The following is a 6378-nucleotide window of genomic DNA, read 5'->3' as shown; positions in this document are numbered from 1 at the left end:
CTTGGAGCAGCTTTTGTTTTACTGTGTTCCTTGGAGGTCACATACGTGGGGCTGGCATACTGTCTGTCGGCCGTCCTTGTAAATCTGTGATCAGGGTCCCACGTAGCTGCAGAGTTGATGAGTAGCCTATTAGCTAAGGTTCAGAGACACCAAAGAGCTTTGCGTGTACAATTTGACCTGGGGTTTGAAGGTTACGTCCGCTGTTCAAGCACCAACATAAGTGGTCCGTTCTCCCAAACTTTTGATATCCCTGTCTAATGCTTTTCCTGCCAAAGAAACAATTTCCTTGTAATAGAATAAATATTGCAGATTTCAACCTGAGTTATTCTCGTAACGCTCTGGATTATGAATGAGACCCAAAGGTGCATAAACCGAACAACAATTTATTTTCTGAATGTTCCCATTCCTTTCCTCACAGAGGCTTGTTCCTATCCAAGCATAGAAAGAAGAATAATAATAAAAAGGTAAGAAATAGTTTCTCCTGTTGGTGAATTGGTGCTTATTCTATTGTCTGAAACCACTGTACAGTCAGACAATGAATCCCAGAGCATGAAACCCTGTATTGGTGGGTGAGGAAGCAGCCTGTGATGTGTAAGCAAAGGGGCCAAGCAGTGTTTTACAGAAAGGTCGTGTGCCCTCAGAGCAGCTTCAGCTGAGCAAGATGGAGGCAGTGGTGGTGGTATGTTGCTGACATACAGGGTGCACGTATGGGAGGAAGACGATGCTTGGACAGGTCTGTTTGTAATTGCAAATATGGGTTTTGCAGTAAAAAAAAATCCCATCCACTTTGAGTTTCTTTACATGCCTTCGTGAGCTATTGACATGAAAGGAAGAATGCCCATTAAAAAGGGGAGAAAATGTTTTGGGGTTTGGGGATTTTTTTGGTGTAGTTGCGAAGAAACGACATTATCCTGAAATAATACCAGGCTGTTTTACCTTTTCTCTAATTTGACCATTGAAATCACTGAATCATTCCCAGTGGAGCTGGTTTTTTAGTCGTCTCCCTTCGCCCCCAGCTCTTTTGACACTTGCATTGGGTAAGTTTGCATCCTTGGGCGAGAAAGCTGCTGCTGGGAGAGCAGCCTTGCAGGGATGCTGCCGAGCTGTGCAGGGAACGGGCTCCCACTAGAGCGCGCTAGGACAGTTAAAATGGAGATGGTTTTCTTCTGGGATCACAGTGGAACCATCAAAATGCCTATGTAAGAAATGGCACCTTTGTTTTTAAAACAGGGAATCTGGCTAGTTTTCCCATCTTTTGGCTACAGTTTTGCCGGATGAGGCTGAAGTGTGCTGCAAAGCCAGCTGTAGCTGCCTGAGTGCACTGAGGTGTGGGCTGAGTCAAGTGCTGGGAAAGACCTTTTGGAAGACCCCAGTCTATACACAGAGGGCAGGGAGAAGCTTTGTTCTCAAGCCTTTTATTTAACTTGTCTCATGTCACAGTCCCCTTGTTTTAGCTTACTGCTCTGTATGACAGAGGAAGTTGAAATCTGTGTTGTACTTCGACAAGGACAGGAGTCCATCTCAAGGTCCCATTAATGGCCTCCGATTGTCATTTGTGCATTTCAAAACTGCCCCTAACAAACTTGCCCATCATCTTCTGCCTCAGCCAGTACTTGAACCCAGAGTCCCAGACCCTAGCCCTTGTCTGCTACCCTCATTTGCTTCATGTTTATTTAATTAGCCAGCTGGAGCATAATTCCTTTCATGATCTACAGTCTAATACATAAAGATGACAGTGACATGAATCTCAGCTTAGGATTCAATTTGCATGTTAATTCATTGTGGTTCCCCACATATTTGGAATTTGCTCCGACAGGATCTGGGAGATGATGAAATGCTCCCTGGGTGGGGTGTTCTCCTGTCTCCCAGTGAGAGCCTGGAGGGATAGGTGACATAGTTTTACTGTCCACCAGGCATCATCTGTTGTAGAGTGTGGGGGATTTACAGCAAAAAGCAAAGCAGATCGTCTTCGAGGAGTTCTTCTTAGTATGCAATGCAAGAGTCAAGGCTGACTGTAAAAGTGTCAAGAAGCATCTGGAAACCAGTGAAGCTTGGTGAGATAGCCTGCAACAGATTAAGAAGGAACGCAGGCATTTTGTATAGCAATCCAGCCTCAGTCATCTTTTGTTCACAAAGTCCCTGAGACACTTGTCTAGGGAAGAGAGAGGCTCTGGAGACAGGGGGGGGAAAGTAATTTCCCTGAGTGGAAGACTAGCCCATGTTGGCTTTGAAGGGTTTAGGCACACCAGTTCCATCAAACTTTCTCTCACCTTTCTGTCTAATATCCAGGAGCTGGTTTACAGGGAGAGGCAAATGCGGTGAATCTGTATTCATTTCCAGCTCACTGGGGGACCCAGGAAACCCTGTCAGATTGCTAACAGCCTCATAGGAGACCTGACAGCAAATGCAGACACAGCTGCCATTTTGCAGCATGCCTGAAAAAACAGCAACTTGCCAAAGATAGCACAAGGAGGCTCTCCTGGAAAGACAGTCATAGGTGGTTATCTATGTGTGTTGCATTAGAGCTAACTGTGATCTGGACCCCCAGGAGCTAGGACATAGGCTAAAAATGGGTCTTGCTGCAAAACCTTGTGATCTGAGTAGAAATCATGGCTCAACAGGAAGATGGAAAAAGACACAGAGTTGTATGAAAAGACATGTCCAGCATCGTACGGCAGTCAGTGCCACAGCCAACGAAGGCTTGGAGCAGTCTCTAAAACTGGCAGCTGTTTTTATTCTAATAGAGGAAGTTCTTAGTTGCAGCGAATAATCCATTTTCAGATTTTGCTGATTTTACACATGGTCTAATTTTAACAACAAAAAAAAAAACAAGGAAAGAGAGGGTGAAATGTTTTTTCATAAATCACTCACTACTCTTTTTTTTTTCCTCCCAAGAAACTGGACCAGGTCACTGTATTTTGGCCTTAGAAACATGGATAACATTTTAATGAAGAATTGTGGAGAAAAAAAATGAAAATTAATGTTGTTTCTTTTCTGTGTTCAAAACTCGATGGCTTTGGATTCCCCAGGAGTTTCTTGTGCTTTCTGAAAGGCTGCTATCCTGTATGCCCTGCATTAATAATCAGTTGTGGCTCCTTCTTTCTGTTCTGACCTCCCTTGCTCAGAGTCTCCAGTCACAACAGGACAAATTCTGGCTTTTCAAAGTCATCTCACTGAAGTTTTATGGCTAGGAATGACTAGAAAATAAAGGGTTTTATTCCCCAGAAAACATCATTCAACCAAACCTTTTTTATTTTTCACTTCAATCAAAGCCAAGTTTTTCAGCTTTTCATTAATAAACAGGTATTTGAAATTGATCAGGAGGCCTTAAAATGAACATTTCCAGGTTCTAAAATAAACAATGTAATTTTCCAGATAATATTTTTCAGAAAAATGGGACTTAGTCATGTAGCTACTGCTCCGTTAACCAGGGTCCCCAGGAAAACTTTGGAGCAGGCTTTGCCCAGCTCCAGACTTGGGAAATGCAAGTTCTGCTTCCTGCATAATAATCCTGTGCAAATTAAGTGACGGGTGTTTGTGTTTCCCTGCATGCAAACAGAGGGCAACAACGTGTCCGCATTTGCAGGGCAGTTGAAATCTATTGATGAAAAGCCCTGGGCAGGATTGAATTACATTAATCGTAGGCATAGACTGCCTGTGTTCGTGTGGCAAATCCACCTGTAAGAGGCAGGGAGTCTTCAGGATGGGGATGACAAATACCACCCCTCATTAGGCAGAGCTGAGGCAGGTACTAATTACCCTGGAGCTGCAGTCGAGATGCTCACAGTTCCTGCCAACGTGCAAGCTGTGTCCTGACTTGCTTGTTGATTCCTGCAGATCAGCAGCGAAGAAGGTGGCTGGGTCTCGCCCGTCTGGGGCAAGAGCAGGATTAGCATTGGCTTTGCAATAGTGCACTTTTCCTCTACACTAGCTTTTGGTTGTCTCCATACATTTCAGGTATTGAAACTGTGACTCTATGGCTCAGAGTGGCTCTTCGTCTGGAGTCACTGGAGCTATCAGTCATGCTTTAATTGTGTGGAGAGTTGGGCGGGGGAAGCATTATAATGTTCTTTTAAAGATTATTTGCTTTTCTAGCACCTGATTTCTGTTGGGATTTTAACCCTCTATGTATCCACAGGCTGTTGTAGATCGAATTTTGTGGGCATAGGCACTTGAAATTCCAGTGGCAAGGAGGAACAAGAGGGGGACCGAGTGGAAAGCAGGGCTCTCGGAAAACAGCCGCTATCATCAAGTTTTATTTTGACGTGGATCAGATCACAGGAAGTGTACATGTCAGTCCTCAGTCACGCTTGGAGAGCAGCAGTAGTCCTTTGACAGAGTTCAGGTTCGTCATCATATGGCTCCCGATGCACTCTGTCGCTGGGCGGGCTGGAGGTACCACTGGCTTTATGCGTCGGCTGGTTGGGAGACGAAGTCCCCCGAGCACCCATCACTGTGCTGTAGGAGCAGGCAGTCAAATGACACCCAACAGGCAGAGCTGTTTTCCTGGGCTAAATTAACAGATGCGTGGGGGTGACAATTTTGGCCCCATGTGAGTTCAGTGGTAAAAACTGAGCCTGGGACTGAGGCCAAGGCAGGAGGGCCAGAGGGAACTTAATGGGAATTCCTGCAAAACACAACTACAGACTTCAGCCGTGTTTTTCAGTTTACCTAACTAATGTTTTCTCCAGACCCAGTTTTTAATTAATGATAATATCATTAATCACATAACTATGGCCTCATCCCGTTGCCTTATAAGACTTGGGTGACTATTAAGGACAGGGCAACACTTCAGTTTATTTTGCTGTGGTTTATTGACTAATTTAATGTAGTTGGAAAAAAGCAAACATGCTGGGGACAGAATTCCCAAAACGTAAAATTTTGCTGACAATATGCAACATTTAGCTACTTCTGGAGAGTTGGAGAGTAGGATTTTTTTTATTATTATTATTATTTATACTGGTTTTCACATAAATACACACCTTGTCAGAACCTGGAAAAAGACTTGCTTGGGTCTGGTCACGTCCATTTAACTCATCTTGTGCCCAGCAAGCATACACCAGCATTATAGCAAACACACGGGGGAAGAACAATTTCTCCAGGCAAGAGGCAGTTTAATCGTGATGGGTCAGATAAAAATCCTTTAAAAAGAACATGGGGAGTTCTTCATTTATAGATTAACTCCTGCAAGGGGCTGAAATCCCAGTGTTAGGCAGCATCAAATCCCACTAATGCCATAAACCATAGCAAGGAGCACACTGAGACTAGGAGTTAAGAATACATGTGATTGAATCATGTGGAATGTTTTTTACTCCTGGCTTAATGTTAGAGACTCGGGTCTAATGTTACAGTTTGAGGAAAGGATGGTTAATTCTTCACATCATGTCTTTTTGTTCAGTTTTGATATTTCTCTGCTGAATTCCTTTACTGATCCACTGTTCCTAATTTTATTGGACCATCAGCATCATCCCATCTGGAAAGAGAAGGTCTCTTTTCTTCAGAGACATTTTAGGCTAAAGAGATCCTCTTCTAAGCCTCTTGGGCATAGGGAAGACCCTGAATGCTGAATTTCATGGGGTTCCTTGTATTCCCAAAGAAGCAGGGATAAATGACAAGAAAGTCCAGCATTTGAAGTCCGATCTCCAGCTCTGTTGCAGACCTCCAGTGTGACAACTGGAGCAGCTTCTACCCTCGCACAACAGAAAGAAGCTGTGGCTATAGTAGGGAGTAGATTTAGCCTTCCCAGTTTAATCCATAAAGAAGTTTCCACATTAATCACAAAACCATACGCCTTGGTTTCTGCAGCCACAGCTGACATTGCTGACTATGCCAGGCTTGGCTTAACGCAGGGCTGTGCCTGGTTCTTCCTGGCTGGTGCTGGTCGGAGGCTGCGCCCGGGTCTGCTGGTGTTCGCCCCCGCAACCCTCTCTGTGTTCAGGGGTGGCGTGAGCAGGACTGGATTGGGGTGGGCTCTCTCTACCTTCGGTGCCTCACTGGCACCAGGAGCATCAGCCGCCGCTCTGCCTGCTGTCACGCTGCTGTGTGTGCACGTGCCTGGCTCTTGCTGGATTCACCCCATCAGTAGTAGCTATATATGCATTTCCCTCTGAAATCAGCCCATCTTGAAAGATGCTCAACAAAATATGCTCTACTGGTTTTCTTCTCCCCACAGAATCTACCATTCTGAGTTGGGCAGAAGGGACCCTGCGTAACAAGGTGCCTCAAAGCTGCTGATCTGTGCTCACCTGAACCAGCCACCACTAGGTTAATTCTTTCCAGTCCTTCCCCATCTTCTGATTTTACCTTTTCACTGCCATCAGTATTTATGTTCTCCTCTGTCTAGAGACTCATTGTTACTTGGTTTGCAGCTGGCTTTTG

This window comes from Calonectris borealis, chromosome 6 (genome assembly GCF_964195595.1).
Source record: "Calonectris borealis chromosome 6, bCalBor7.hap1.2, whole genome shotgun sequence".
In the NCBI taxonomy this organism is placed as follows: domain Eukaryota; kingdom Metazoa; phylum Chordata; class Aves; order Procellariiformes; family Procellariidae; genus Calonectris; species Calonectris borealis.
The sequence above is the reverse complement of the archived record's forward strand: the minus strand, read 5'-3'. Positions refer to the sequence as shown.